Here is a 15798-nt window from a genome sequence, read left to right as displayed (position 1 = left end):
TCTAAACTGTATATTTCTAGTCTAACCATGAGAAAAAACATAAGGAAAATACATATTGATAGACATTTTATAAAATAACTAACCAGTACTCAAAACTGTCAAGGTCTTCAAAATCAAGGAAAGTCTAGAATACTGTTATAGTTAAGAAGAGAATTGATAACTAAATGAGATGTGGTGACCTGGCTGAGACACTGAACAGAAAAAAGACTTCAGGTAAAACTAAGGAAATCTGAATAAAGCATGGATTTAGTTAGTAATAATGTATCATTATTGGTTTATTAATTGTGACATATATACCATACAAATGTTAGATCTTAATAACAGGAGAAATAGGGTATAGGCTGAATAAGAAGTCTGTACTATTTTTAAAAATTTTTTAGTAAATTTAAACTATTCTAACATAACATTTATTTAAAAAATTATCTAGGGCATTGGGATGATCCCTAAAATGCAGACATTTGGAAAGATATAGACAAGACAATAGCTTATGTAGTGTTTCCCAAGTTGTTTGTTTTCATCCCAGATATTTATTTCAGTTTTTATCATATAGAGGCATCCTTTGTTACATCCTCAGTGACTAAGCAATGTGAATTCACTCTTCTAATACATGTGTGCTTCTCAACAGTCATTGCCAGGTCTTTTCAGTGGGTCAGTTTATTATTTCAAACATAATCAAAATTACCAAAGGTTATTATGCTTGCTTTTAAAAGGAAGATAAATCCTATACATGAGGTAGTTCCTCTTTTTCTAATCTCATACCTCTCCATTTTCACTATAATCTAGTAATGTTGAATTCTTTCTCTAAAACATGCTAAGGTTTTTTTGTTTCTTGGAGCATTTCCATTGCCTCTTCTCTTGTTCTGAATGCTTTTCCCACAGATCTTGCTTGTCTCACACTTTCTAATAAGCCAGATCTCAGCTCAGTTGTTACCTCTACAGAAACCTTTTTATTTGATCAACTATTCAAAATAGCAACTTCCTCTAGTCACTTGCCAAATTCTATCATTGTGTTTAATTTTTCATAACGTTTGCCACTACCTGCAATTATTTTGTTTGTTCCTTTGTGTATATTGTGTCTTCTGTTAAGATGTTAGTTCTGTAAATATAGGCATTGTGTTTTCTAACTCCCCAAAGTGTTCAATAATGTTTGTCAAATGTCTGAAGGGATGTCATTGTCCTGTGGGATAAGGACATATCTGTAAACTTCAGTGTCCTCTTTGGAGAGAATATAAATTAAAAAATGTACACAAGGGGCACCTGGTTTGCTGTGTATTTAGAAATTATCTAATTCTCAGAATGACTTAGTATGAGACAGATGAGATAGCCAATATTATTCCCGCTCAAGTATCTCCCATATTAGAATCTCAGGATAAAATAAGAAAGGTGGAAAGACCCTCTTTTCTCAAGAGCAAAACGGTAAACTGGTGAAGAAAAAAAATTCAACAAGTTTAAGTCCAGCAGATGGGTTATCTCTCCAGGCGGGGTATCTGTAACATCTGTGCTTAGGTGAGTTCAGTGGTTTGGGTGAAAGCTCTGCCATACTTCCCCAAAGAGTTCACATGCTAATTATCTCACCAATTCCAGGCCTTTGGATCCTTCGCAAGCTTCTAAAGTCCATTCACACACTTGGTCCATATGCTCTGGTGAAAGCAGGATATTTGGAGAGAAGATCTCCACATAAATCAAGGAGGAGCTAGAAGTGCTCAAGGGCAAATGGAGATTTTTTTTTTGCTCTTATTGTATTTGTGTGCACTGCTGAGAAAACAGGATTGTTGAGCACTTCCGAGACTCAACATCTGCAGATTCTCATAAAAATTGCCTATCTGCTCACTAAAAGGTAAACACTGCCATTTTAGTGTGTCTGACAAATGGGTTTTATAAAGTAGGAATGCTCAAGATTTCTGTGTTTATATTCTGTGCATGTATTTAATAGTTGATATATATGTGAGGTATAATTATCTGTTAATTAAGCCTCTTAACATACTCTGGCAGTAAGAACTTTTGCTCTAAATTTAATATATTCCCAGGAGTGATATATAAAGGGAGTTAGTGGCAGGTTTTTTTTCTCCCTCATGGTATTCTATTTAAATAGCTAGGTGGAGGCAATCAGAAAAGATTACAGTGAGTATGATGCTACTGATACAACAGAGTTCTGAGTCCTGGTTATTTTCCTCATCTCCAGCGCTCAGTTCTAACTTATGCAGACCAAATCAACAAAACATTTTTATTTTCCTGATATTACCTGTGAATGCAGGCTTGTTTGAGAAACAAAAATATCAGTTATAACATGAACTATAATGGGACATAGTACATAATTATACCATTTTGAAATGCAAGAATTAAAACTTTTACTCAACATTTCTATCCCAAGTCATACCATTTTTTCCCTTCCCATTTATGTACAAATTTCTCAAAAGAGTTTGCATTGATGGTGTCTGCGTTTTCCTCCCATTCTTTAATCCATCCTAATCAGGAGTTTTTTCCAGACACTCCTCTCAAACAGCACTAGCAAAATAACCACATTATTTCACACAGCCTAGTCCAACCTTGAATTATCCAGCTGTTGCCAAATTAATGCTGCATAACAGATGACCTTAGACTTTGAATAGTTTACCAAAAAAATCCAGAATCATTACCACTCTCCTGTGTTGCAGGTTGACTGTAGTTGGACTAATCTGGATGCACATGGATGAGGGGCTTTGCTTTAGGTTGCTGTTCGTTTGAATTACTTTCAAGCTTGTTCACTACATTTCTCTCATCCTCCAGCTGTTACCCAGAATATAGATTTCTCGTGGTGAATGCTTTTGTCAGGGTGAGTAGCAGAAACAGGAGATCAAGCCACATCATGCAAACTTTATGGCAATTTGAAATTGCTATTTTGTATCTCTAAGCTTTCCAGAACTATTAGTTTCAGTCCTATCACTCCACAGTGGTTGTTTTTCATGTTCTGCATGTTCTCTTACAGTAGTGGCAAATCCCTCCCATCCATCCCCAGAGTTTGGTCTTCACAGATCATTATAGATAATTTTATTAACTGTTTCACCTTTTAAGTCATAGGATGCCAAATCAGTTATATTAATAATAATTAGACTTTACTTTCCATTTTCACCTGAGCCAGTAACTATTATTAGACTACTGGTCTGTGACCTGCAACCCACCCTGGCATAATGTTTTCAAGTGTATGGTTTTTAAAACAAAGAGTAAAAACCAACTCTGCTTAATTTAAACAGATAAAGAATATATTTTGAAAACATTGTATTTCTCAAAAATATTTGGGGAGATTTCTGCAACAAGGCTCAGATAAAAAGGGAGACAATAGAGACCACGAGGCCAGAATTACAATTAAGGTCATGCTTTGGATCCAAATAGCAGGTTTCCCAAACAATAATTTTCAGATTCAGGACACACAAAATGTGAAATGTTTTCTATTTAGATTTTTTCTCTTTCCTGTCCTTCCTAAATAATTAGATATGCATATTTCAAAGCTATGTTAATGTCAGTTTTTTGCTTGTTTATATCAAGCAAAGTTGAGTGAACTGTTGTTATTTAAATTATTTGAATGTTCTCAGAAGTTAGTGCAACATCAGTAGTCTTGAAACATATTTTGAGATATCTCCCAGCCTGCACAAAAGATAAGAAATCTCCTGAAACTTAAACCACAGCTTAGTAAACTTCCTAACCATTTTGTTCATTTTCAATTGCATGTCTCTTTTTGAAAGATTCAATGTCTTAGCATACACACCCTGCAAAATAAAGTTAACAAGTTTTTTAAATCAAATAGTAAATTAACATTATTCATTCCTAAACACTGCAATATCTTTGCTGTAATCTTGGTATGTATTGCTCTGTTTTTCCCTTTCAATTAAAAAAGTACAAGTCTGACCTGAAATATCTGTCTCAAACTTCATAAATGGCACTGACATTTTGCAGTGAGAATAGCATTTTGTTTCTGGGTCAAAGTTAAATACTACTAACATTTCTTTTATTTATAGGGGAAAGAAGAGACAGCACTGCCATATGCTTCAATCATTTGCGTGAGTTGCTTATAACAAAAATTTGAAAGGCCTTCAGGCTGAAGCAGTATGTGCTGCTGAGCATTCAGTTGCATGCTTCCTGACTGAGCTGAATACAGGCCACATATAAATTTCCATTTCAATTTCCTAAGCTTGATAACTTAGAGTTATATTTTGAGTAGTTCTAAAGCCGGGCAAAGGAGACAGATACTCTTGGAATACTAATGATTTGATTTGAAATATACTTAATGATATGTAAGAAACATATTTCACCTAGAAATATCATGCTTGATATAACTAAAACATTGAGTATATTTTCTTTTCAGACTGTGTGTACATGGACTAGTATGCTCCTAATTCAATATTATTCATATTTAATAAGAATTTTTGCTTGATTTGGACCATTGGAACATTATGTTTTAGTTTTAAATATAATTGTAATTCCCTGTTTCTTTATTTTTGAATAATTTTTTACCAAGAGACCATATAAACCTTAATAGACCACCCACTGTGCTTTGTAACCTATTAATAAACAAGCCAAAGCCAATAACATTGAATTGAAATAAATGGTAGCTCAACTATAAAATTGATTTCATATATTCTGCTTTTAGTTTAGATTTTTAAATGAATTTTATTAAAGACTCAGGATATAGTTATTTTAATGAGTGTTATTGTATGTCAAATTTAATACATAAAGATATATATACTTTTGCCTTTAAAATATCATTCATGAAGTCAACCACTCTAACTCAGAGTTTACACCTTTTTTACAAATACACACATGCAATTGTCTGTATATAAAACACATAGTACCAATAATATACCATAGCATTTTTACTCAGTGTTATTTATGTGTTAAGTATTTTCTATGTTTGAGCAACATCCTCATAATAACTATTTTAATGGCTACCTAATTACTTTAGTGTTAAATTATCATTTTTTGTTTTGTTCTATTTTGTTTTGTTTTTTATTTTGGTATCATTAATAAAAAATCACATGAGCAACATTGTGATTACTAGATTCCCCCCATTATCAAGTCCCCACCACATACCCCATTACATTCACTGTCCATCGTCATAGTAAGATGCTATAGAATCACTACTTGTCTTCTCTGTGTTATACTTCCTTCCCCGTGCCCCTCCTACATTATGTGTGCTAATCAAAATGCCCCTTATTCTCTTCTCCCTCCCTTCCCACTCACCCTCCCCAGTCCCTTTCCCTTTTCCCAGGAAGATTAGCTATCTTCCTGATGAAGATCTGGAAGGAACAGTCATAAAGATGCTCAGTAACTGGGCAAAGAATTGATGGCCTCAGAACTTCAAAAAAGAAATAGAAAATTTGAAAAAGAGCTACTCAGAGCTGAAGAATACAATAACTGAAATGAAAAATACAATAAAAGCAATGAATAGCAGACTGTTGGAAGCAGAGGAAAGAATCAGTATGATGGAAGATAGAGAACTGCAGAATAAACAAGCTGAGGAACAGAGGAAAAAAAAGTCTAAAAATGAGAAGATGCTAAGACAGCTGTGTGACAACTCCAAACAAAATGATATATGCATAATAGGGCTCCAAAAGTAGAAGAAGGAGACAAAGGAGTAGAAAATTTCTTTGAAGAAATAATAGCTGAAAACTTCCCCAATCTGAGGAAGGAGATTGACATCCAGGTCCTAAAGTGCAGTGAACTCCTAACAAGATGAATGCACAAAGACAACATCAAGACATATAATAATTAAAATGGTAAAAATAGAGAATTTTAAAAGCAGCAATAGAGGGGCAGAGATTTATCTACAAGGGAAACTCTGTAGGACTATCATCAGATTTCTCAGGAGAAACTTTACAGGCCGGAAGGGAGTGGCATGAAATATTCAAAGTTTTGAGAGAAGAAACTACAATGAAGAACTCTCTTCCCAACAAGGTTATCATTCAGAATTGAAAGAGATATTAAAAGTTTCTTAGAATAAAAAAGATAAAATAATTCACCACCAAACTGGCCTTGCAGGAAATGTTAAAGGGACTTCTGTAATGGAAATGTCCTTAAGCCTAAATATTTTTCACCAGTGAAAATAAACCTACAGTAAAGGTGGTAGACCAGTCACTTAAAAAGCAAGTATGAAGTTAAAACAACAAAAGTAGTAAAGTCAACTGCATAAAATGTGATTAAGGATACACAAAAGATGTATATTATGACATACATAAAGTGTAGAGAGGAAGGAGAATAAAAAAGTAGTACTTTTCAAATGTGTTTGAAATCAAGTGACCATCAACTTAATATAGACTTATATTTTGAGGAAACTATCTATGAACCTTATGATCACCCAAACTTAGAGCTTATAATAGATACAAAAGAAAATTGAAAAAAGGTATCCAAGCATAACATTAAAAAAAATTAAATAACAAGAGAAAATATAAGAGAGGAAGAAAAGAACAGAGAGGAACTAAAAAAATAAGCAGAAAACAATAAAATGGAAAAAAGTGCATATATCAATAATTACCTTAAATATAAATGGGTTGAATGCCAATCAAAAGACATAGTGTGGCAGAATGGAAAAAGAAACAAGACTCATCTATATGCTGCCTATGAGAGATTCATTTCAGACCTAAAGACATACATAGACTGAAAGCAAAGAGATGCAAAATGACATTTTGTGCAAATAAAAGGGAGAAACAGCAGTAATACTAATACTTATATGAGGCAAGACAGACTTCTAACCAAAGAAAGTAACAAGAGACAAAAAAGGACATTACATAATAAAAAGGGGTCGGTCCAATAAGAGGATATAACAATTGTAAATATCTATGTACCCAACACAGTAACAACAAAAATATAAAACAAATACTAACACTCCTAAAGGAGAAGTTGACAGCAGCAATCATGTTAGGGGATTATAGCACCTCATTTACATCAATGAATAGATCATCCAGACAGAAAATAAATAAGGAAACAGAGACATTGAATGACATACTAGACCAGATGGACTAAACAGATATATAAAGAACATCCCACCCAAAAACAGCAGGGTATACATTTTCTCTCTCCTGAACATGGAATAGAAAAACACCTAACCAAACTTATAAAGAAAAAAAGAGAGGAGACACAAATATCTCAAAATCAGGAAAGAAGGACGTTACAAAGAACACCATAGAAATTCTAAGAATTATAAGAGAATTACATGAAAAACTGTATGCCAATAAATCAGACAACCTAGAATAAATGGACAAATTCCTATCAATTTATATACTTCTAAGACTGACCCAGAAAGAAACAGGAAATCTGAACAGACCAATTACCAGTAATGAAATTCAACTGGTAATCAAAAACTCCCAACCATTTCCCAAAAAGTCCAGAACAGATGGCTTCATAGCTGAATTCTAACAAACATGTAAAGAAGAGCTAATAAGCATCTTTTAAAAGTATTCCAAAAAGCAGAAGAGAAGGGAATACTTCCAAATGCATTCTACGAGGCCAGCATCACTCTAATACCAAAACCAGATGAAGACACTACGAAAAAAAGAAAATTGCAGACCAATATCCTTGATGAACATAGATGCAAAAATCCTCAACAAAATATCAGCAAACCGCATTCCAAATTACATCAAAAGGAACATCCAATATGACCAAGTAAAATTTATTCCAGGGTTACAAGAATAGTATAATATATGCAAATCAATCAGTATGAGCCACCACATTAAATAAAAGAAGGATAAAATCCATATGATCATCTCAATAGGTGCTAAAATAGCATTTGACAAAATTCAACATCCATTCATGGTAAAAAAATCTCAACAAAGTGGGTATAGAGAGAAAATATCTCAACATAATAAAGGCCATTTAGGATGAACCCCAGCTAACATCATGCCAAATGACAAAAAGTTGAAAGCTTTTCCTGTAAGATCAGGTACAAACCAAGGATGTCCACTCTAACCACTTTTATTCAGCATAGTACTGAAAGTTCTAACCTTAGCAATAAGACAAGATAAAGAGATAAAAAGGCATCCAAATTGGTAAGGAAGAAGTAAAACTGTCACTATTTGTGAATGACATGATACTATACATAGAAAACCCTAAAGAGTCCACACACACACAAAAAAATATATATTAGAAATAATAATTGGATTCAGCAAAGTTGCAGGATAAACAATTAATGCACCAAAATCTGTTGCATTGCTATATACTAAAAAAATGAACTAGCAGATAGATAAATCAGGAAAACAGTTCCAAGTACAATTGTATCAAAAAGAATAAAATACCTAGGAATAAACCTAATTAAGAAGGTTTAAGACCTGTACTATGAAAACTATAAGACACTGATAGAAGAAATGTAAGAAGACAGAAATAAATGGAAATCCATCACAAGTTCATAGACAGGAAGAATTAATATTGTCAAAATATCCATCCTTCCCAAAGCAATTTATAGATTCAGTGCGATCCCTATCAAAATAATAATGGTGTTTTTCAATCAGCTAGAGCAAGTAATCCTAAAGTTTATATGGAACCACAAAAGACCCCGAATAGCCAAAGCAATCTTGAGAGAAAGAACAAAACAGAGTATCACACTCCCTGACATCAAGCTATACTACAAAGCTACAGTAATCAAAACAATATTGTACTGACAGATGAGCAGACCCATATAGATCAATGGAACAGAATAGATAGCCCAGAAGTAAACTCACACATATTGGTCAACTAACATATGACAATGGAGGCTCTCTTCAATAAAGGTGTTGGGAAAACTGGATAGCTAGATGCAAGAGAATGAAACTATATTACTCCTAACACCATACAAAAAGTAAACTCAAAATGGATTGAACACCTAAACGTAAGACATGAAACATAAAACACTTAGAAGAAAACATAGACAACAATCTCTTGAACATAAGTATGAGTAATTTTTTCCTGGGCACATCTCCTTAAGCAAGGGAAACACAAGGAAAAATAAACAAGTGTGACTACATCAAACTAAAAAGTTTATGTATAGCAAAGGAAACCATCAACAAAACAAAAAGGCAACCTACAGTATGGGAGAATATATTCATAAATTATATATCCACTAAGGGGTTAACATACAAAGTATATAAAGAACCCATATGACTCAACACCAGAAAAACAACTAACCCAATTAAAAAGTGGTTGCAGGACCTAAACAGACATTTTCCTAAAGAAGACATACAGACGGCCAATAGACACATGAAAAGATGCTCCACATCGCTAATCATCAGGGAAATGCGAATCAAAACCACAATGAGGTATTGCCTCACACCAGTCAGAATGGCCACAACCCAAAACACAAGAAATAACAAGTGTTGGTGAGGATGAGGAGAAAAGGGAACCCTCCTACCTGTTGGTGGAAATGTAAATTAATACAACTGCTGTGTGGAGGTTCCTCAAAAAACTCAAAACAGAAATATATGACCCAGTAATTCCACTTCTAGGAATTTACCTGAAGAAAACAAATCTCTGATTCAAAAAGATATATGGCACCTTATGTTTATTGCCACATTATGTGCAATACCAAGATAAGGGAGCAACCAAAGTGCCCATCAGTAGATGAATGATAAAGAAAATGTGTACATATACACAGTGAAATATCACTCAGTCATAAAAAAGAAATCCTGCCATTTGCAACAACATGGATTGAACTAGAGGGTATTATGCTCAGCGAAGTAAGTCAGGCAGAGAAAGACAAATAACATGATTTCGTTTATTTTTGGAATCTAAAAACAAAACAAAATGAACAAAATAGAAATAGACTCATAGACACTGAGAAGTGACTTGTGGTTTCCATGGGGAAGGGGTTATGAAGCATGGGTGAAATAGGTGAAGAGGATAAAGGCACAAAATCGCAATCATAAGTCACAGAGATGAAGGTAAGCGTAAAGAATATAGTCAATAGGTCTATAACATCTTTCTATGTTGACAGTAACTACACTAGTTCAGGTGAACATTTAATAATTAATAGATACAATCTATGTCAAATCACTATGGTGTATACTTAAAACCAATATAATATTAACATTAATAAAAAATATGTAAGGTAATCGCTTTCAGTTTCTCAAAATAGTTTATTATTAATAGACAACACTGTGTTGAATCATTTCCTTAGGATAATTTCTTAAGTGTAAAATTATTGGTATATAGTGACCAAAAATCCTTTCCTAATCCTTTCTGTGTATATCATTACTAAATTTTGTGCATTTTTACCATTTTACTTAGGATATATATAAACATTGCATTTCAGTATTTTTAAATTACATTAGTTATGAAATTATTTCTCAAGTGGAATTTTTCATCATTCTTTCAGACCTAGTCCCACTTTATATAACCTCTTCTGCTCACCTTTTCATTTGAAGAGAACTTTCTAATTGGATAGGGGCCTAACTTATAGTGTATAGGTTTATTGTGTATTCAAGTTAAGATGCCAATTCTGTTCTACCTCTTACAATTATTTCTGTTCTAATTTCACATAGCTGTTATTGTGTGTGGACTCAGAGGGCTACTTGAGGACCAGTCATTTTTTCTCTCTCTATGGCATACCTAAGCATTCAGATGCAAATAATTTAATTGGTATGGATAAAAATAGAATAGAGAGCTAGCTTGTATTGGTATTTAATTCTAAATCATGTGTTTCAGTTCTGCTTTTTACCATGAATTTAATGAATCAATATTTGAGTACATTAAAGGATGGATAAAGAAAAATGCATGTATTAACTAATGTATTAATTTGGTTAAATTAGGGCAATGTTAAGTTCTGATTTGTTTGTGTTTCATTAGGAAGCCATTATCCTCAGGCTTATGGATTGTAATAGTAATAGCTCTGGGGTTATTCATAACTATCCAAAACAATGTTCTTGGAAAGACTAAAGTTCACTTCATGGTAACTGTGACCTCCTTAAGGTTAATAAGTACAGACTAGCCTGCTAGTCATAACCAGATGATAGCTAGCACTAACACCAGACCTGTGAGTTAATTCACTATAGACTAACTTAGATTCTAGCTGACTGATGGTAAGTGTGTAAGCCTAAGCAATGTCAGTGAAAAACAACCAATCTGGTTCAATCCTATACTTAAACCCACACAGTTTTGAGCTATTGTTTTCAGCTGTTAACTTCTGGGATAGTTTGTTATACAGCAAAATCTAACAGTAACATCCAGATATAAGTTATTTATTATCATAATACCACAGTATCAATAGTGTTAGGGTAACCAACTGTTATAAAATAAGTATTCAATGGTGGTTAAAGGTACTAGATTTCAGCCTCCATATTTTTGCTTTTTATAATCCTGCTTTTAAGGAAGTCTTGGAAAAAATTCCCCAAATCACTGTCTGCAATAAGACACTTTTGTATGAGAAATGTATTTGATATTGTCTCATAGGTTCTGTTATCATTAGTGAATCAATATATTAGCTAAATAAAAGAATAAAAAATATATTAAAGTAGGTGAGTCCTCTACACATTAGATATATCAGCAGGATGTTATTCTATGCAGGTATTTCTGTGATTGTGATAAATTAGGGAAACCTACAATATTTAATTGATCTGAAGCTTGAATTTCCTTTTATGTTTATGTAGATTTCATGTCAGAATGTAGCAATGATGAGTATTTGATCCAAAGTATATAAAATTTGCTCCTAGATTGCTTGCCATTTTTTCATAATTCTAGTTAAAGTTTTAAAGTACTTCATAATTTTTGTAATTAATTATTGAAATTAAATCATTTATAGAAGTATTTCTTAGGTATACACAACTACATAAAGTAGTCATCCACAGAACTCCCTCATAGTTTATAACTCTCTAACACAATCAAGTAAAATAAGGCCAGGTAAAAATCATTGATATGAAGAAGTGTTTTCTTAGGGAAATGTTGCAACTGTGATTTTTAAACAGCTGAACATAACATTTAGTCTTAACTAGAAACAAATGTAGACTTAGAGATAAATTCTCAATCTCACATGCTAAGTGAATTCCAAAGTTTTGAAGTTTGTTTCCGGTCTGTCAACAGCTTTTACTCTTTGCCTGCTATACTTGGAGCACAACACCAGGTTTTGTGAATGATAACATCTATCACATGATTTCATGATAGAGGGTGTTAGAATATAACTATTTCCCATGGTGATTTTACATTTCTTTCATTTCTCCTTATCACTCCCAGTGCTTCATGTTCTATCTTATCCTCCTAGACTTCCCTTTTCTGTTTCTAAGTACCCCAAGAAGAAACTAAATATTTCTTCTAATGAATGGTAGCTAAATTACAGACATACCTAACCCGTTCTTCTATGTCCTGTTTTTGCAATATGTTAAATCAAATGGAATAAAATAGACTGTGCCTATGAAGATCAAAGCAATCCAGAAGATACCAGGATGACTGAAATTCTTTATAATACATGGTATGGAAGTGAAATTCACACCAATTATAGGAGTTCTTCATGTCACCCAGGAAATAATTTCCTAATCATTTTATGGACATTTATTAATCTCCCCATTAATGATAATTTATGACTACACTCCCCCACTCCCACATTGGAGGTGTTCTTTGACCACAGAGAAACTCAAAAAATTAACGTCTTAGTCCCCAGTCCACAATCCTGCACACTCCTACTGGTCAGGAGCATTTCCACTGAGTAGTCTTAAAAGAGAATGCTTTGTCTTTCCATTCCGACTTTTTCTTATGGAATCAGAATAGTGTTCTTATTACCATTAATTTTCCTTTTTAGCAACTTGTATGGTTTTATAACAAATGATATTTATCAGATATTTTACTGATTTTTAAGACCATCAAATATTTTCAAATATATTTCATAAAAAGAACACAATAGAATTATTACACCCTTCCCTTTTTCAAAGTAGTGCTATCTGGCTCACATCTCAGTTATTCTTTGTTTGAAGATCAAAGCATGTTTGTCTAAACAAAATATTATTTCTTCTGCCTGAAAGAGTAACATGTTTTCTTAAACTTATTTAATTTTCATGTGTATTTGGTGACTAGAAATCCTCCTTATTTTATTTTATTTGGACAATACTGTGTTATTATATTTGTAGTCAAATATTTTCATATTGTGATTAATTCACATTTCTAATCCAAATGTTTTTCAGGGTTTAAATAAAGTAAATAAAACCCTGGGTCAAAAAAATTCAGTTAGTTCTCTCTTAGTCTCCTTTTATCAAAAGTATATTAATAATCATTTTAATTACTTTGTCTCACCTGCTGCTTTTAGGACAACAGAACATAATTCTTGGATTTTAGGTGTTTATACATGTAGCTACTGGAACTTACTTTGAAAAATAAATTTATTCACTCATTTAATAAATATTTTTCAGAATCTACTACAAACCCAATCTTTCACTTCATAAATGCTATTTATTTCTCTTTTTCTATCAGAAATACATATTCTTAGCCATGATAATTCAAACCACATGCAACTGTATTTTTTAAAGTTGATTATTTGTGGAACACAAATTCAGGGAATTTTTGCCAAAATGAGCTGACTTAAGCTGTTATAAAATTCCGTTTAGAAGGCATATGCATTTTATTAGAAATAGACACTTTTATCTTTTTCAGGCCAATACACTGGAGTGACGATAAAGACATATAGCTTAGAGTTTGATTTGGTTTGGCTGTGGTAGGTAATATTCATATAATCATAATAGGGTAAATATTACTAAAGGGTGGCAATTTTGGAATTTCTAGATGAATCATGGTTGCAGTAAACAAACTAATGTGAAATACTTTAACAACTTAAAATGTGAATGAAAGAAATGAGAAGTGGGAAAGGAAGATATAAAGAGCAGGAAGAATTGGTATAGAAGTACTAGAACTCTTATTTTCCAGTATCAGGATATGGTGAATTAAGTGATACTGTCATAATTTAATGGAATAATTAAGAAGATATAATGAAATGGTTTATATTATCACATGTTATATATTGTATTAATTACATATTATGGAATATATTTTTCTCAAGGTGGAATCATAACCTACATCAAACTAGACGAAACATTGTGTATGTGTTGACTTTAAGAAGATCTCAGGGGAAATTAGAGGTCAATTTGACTCAGGTTTTTCTTTATCTTTAACTTTTGGAGTCAATAGATTTTTGTTAAGGTAGATAAATTAAGAAATGGAGATGCTAACATGTGATGTAAAATTCAGTGGGAATCACCATAAATATTAAAGTTAACAAGTATTGGAAGTTGCTACTGCATAATGGAATTGGAGGTACTTTGAGGTAGGCCAGGATATTTGATTTGACACCATCTGCATTTATTACTTTTTGTATCAGATATTATATTTAAGGCAAAACACCCCCCAAAACAATGAATACTAGCCTTAAAGTATACTTTCATAATTCTACTTCTCTTAAACCCTTTGTTTCCTCAGATTTTCCCAGCAACATAACTATGCAGTACAAACCTGTCACATGATTGTTAGTTAGAAATATTCATATCAACCAAATTCTGAGGCATCATTCAAATTCTCAATTATTATAAGTAAATACTTACTTAGATTTATTTGAAATAGTTATAATAATCATTCTAGGAAAGGAGACAATGATCTACCTCAATTATTTCCATAGAGCATAGCATTTTAAAAAATACTAATACTCTCTAAAAGGTAGTAGACAATATTTCCAAAGCACTAAGAATAAACTGATTTTCACTGCATTTCTATATGGCATGCTTACTAATAGAACATTGTTTATTGGAGTTAACTTAAAATCAACTACAATGTGCACTAGGAAAGATTAAGGATGAAAAACCTACAGGCACTACAGAGGAGGGAGGGAGACGAAGAAGAAGAAGAGGGGGTAGAAAGGAGAGACAGGGGAAATGAGAGAGAAGAGAGATCAGCAACTGTTTTGAATGGTTTAGTCCTGGGGGCAGAAGTTACAAAGAATCATGAATTTTCCTTCCTTGACTTCTTCAGTCCTCAAAGTCTCAGCAGTTCCAGCAGGATGGCTGGCTTCTTATAATTAGGATATTCCAGAAAAAGGCATCAGAGAAAGGGTTTTATGGCTTTAAAATTGGAGTAAAAGGGATACTGCTGTCAGTTTTCTGTCCAACACTATTTCTGACTTCTTATTCAATAACTTGTTACCTTCGTCATTAATCTCTCATGTGTAACATGGCTATTGCCTGGAGAAAAATACAAGGGTAGTAAATCATTGAATTTCTATCATCTATTATGAATGTGATATTTTCAGATAATTCCAGAAGGCTAGTTAAACATGAACCAACAGTGCATCTTTGTCATGATATTTCCTTTCCCAGTATGGATTTTCCACAGCTTCTCTTTAAAAGCCTCCATTCATTCCCCTATTTCACAAATTAAATTAATACATATTTTTAAAATAAAATTAATTGGCAGAGGTTGATGAAGGAAAATGATGAACAAAAGATGCAGATAGAAAGGAAATGAGATATGGGCAGAATTTTCAAGCCCTTTTGACACTGAATTAAAAATACATGCAGAAAATTGCATAAAATAAAAGCAAGGCTAAAGAAATTATTAGTGATAACTCCTATAATGACTTTCAAGGTTGAGACATGAAATGTTATAATTACCCTGAAATTCCCATGTCATTCACAAACTGCTTTTTTTTTCTGAGGGCAGCCACTATCCTCAGTTTAATGATAATCACCCCTTCTCTTTCTTTGTAGTGTTACTACATAGGAATACATACCTAAATGGAATGGATTGGTTGCCTCTGTTTTTGAGCCTTATGTGAATGGAATGACATTATATATTAATTTACACTTGGCTTCTCTTGCTCAATATTATATTTAATAG

Source organism: Manis javanica, chromosome 7 (assembly GCF_040802235.1).
Source record: "Manis javanica isolate MJ-LG chromosome 7, MJ_LKY, whole genome shotgun sequence".
Classification (NCBI taxonomy): Eukaryota; Metazoa; Chordata; class Mammalia; order Pholidota; family Manidae; genus Manis; species Manis javanica.
This window is presented reverse-complemented; position numbering follows the sequence as displayed.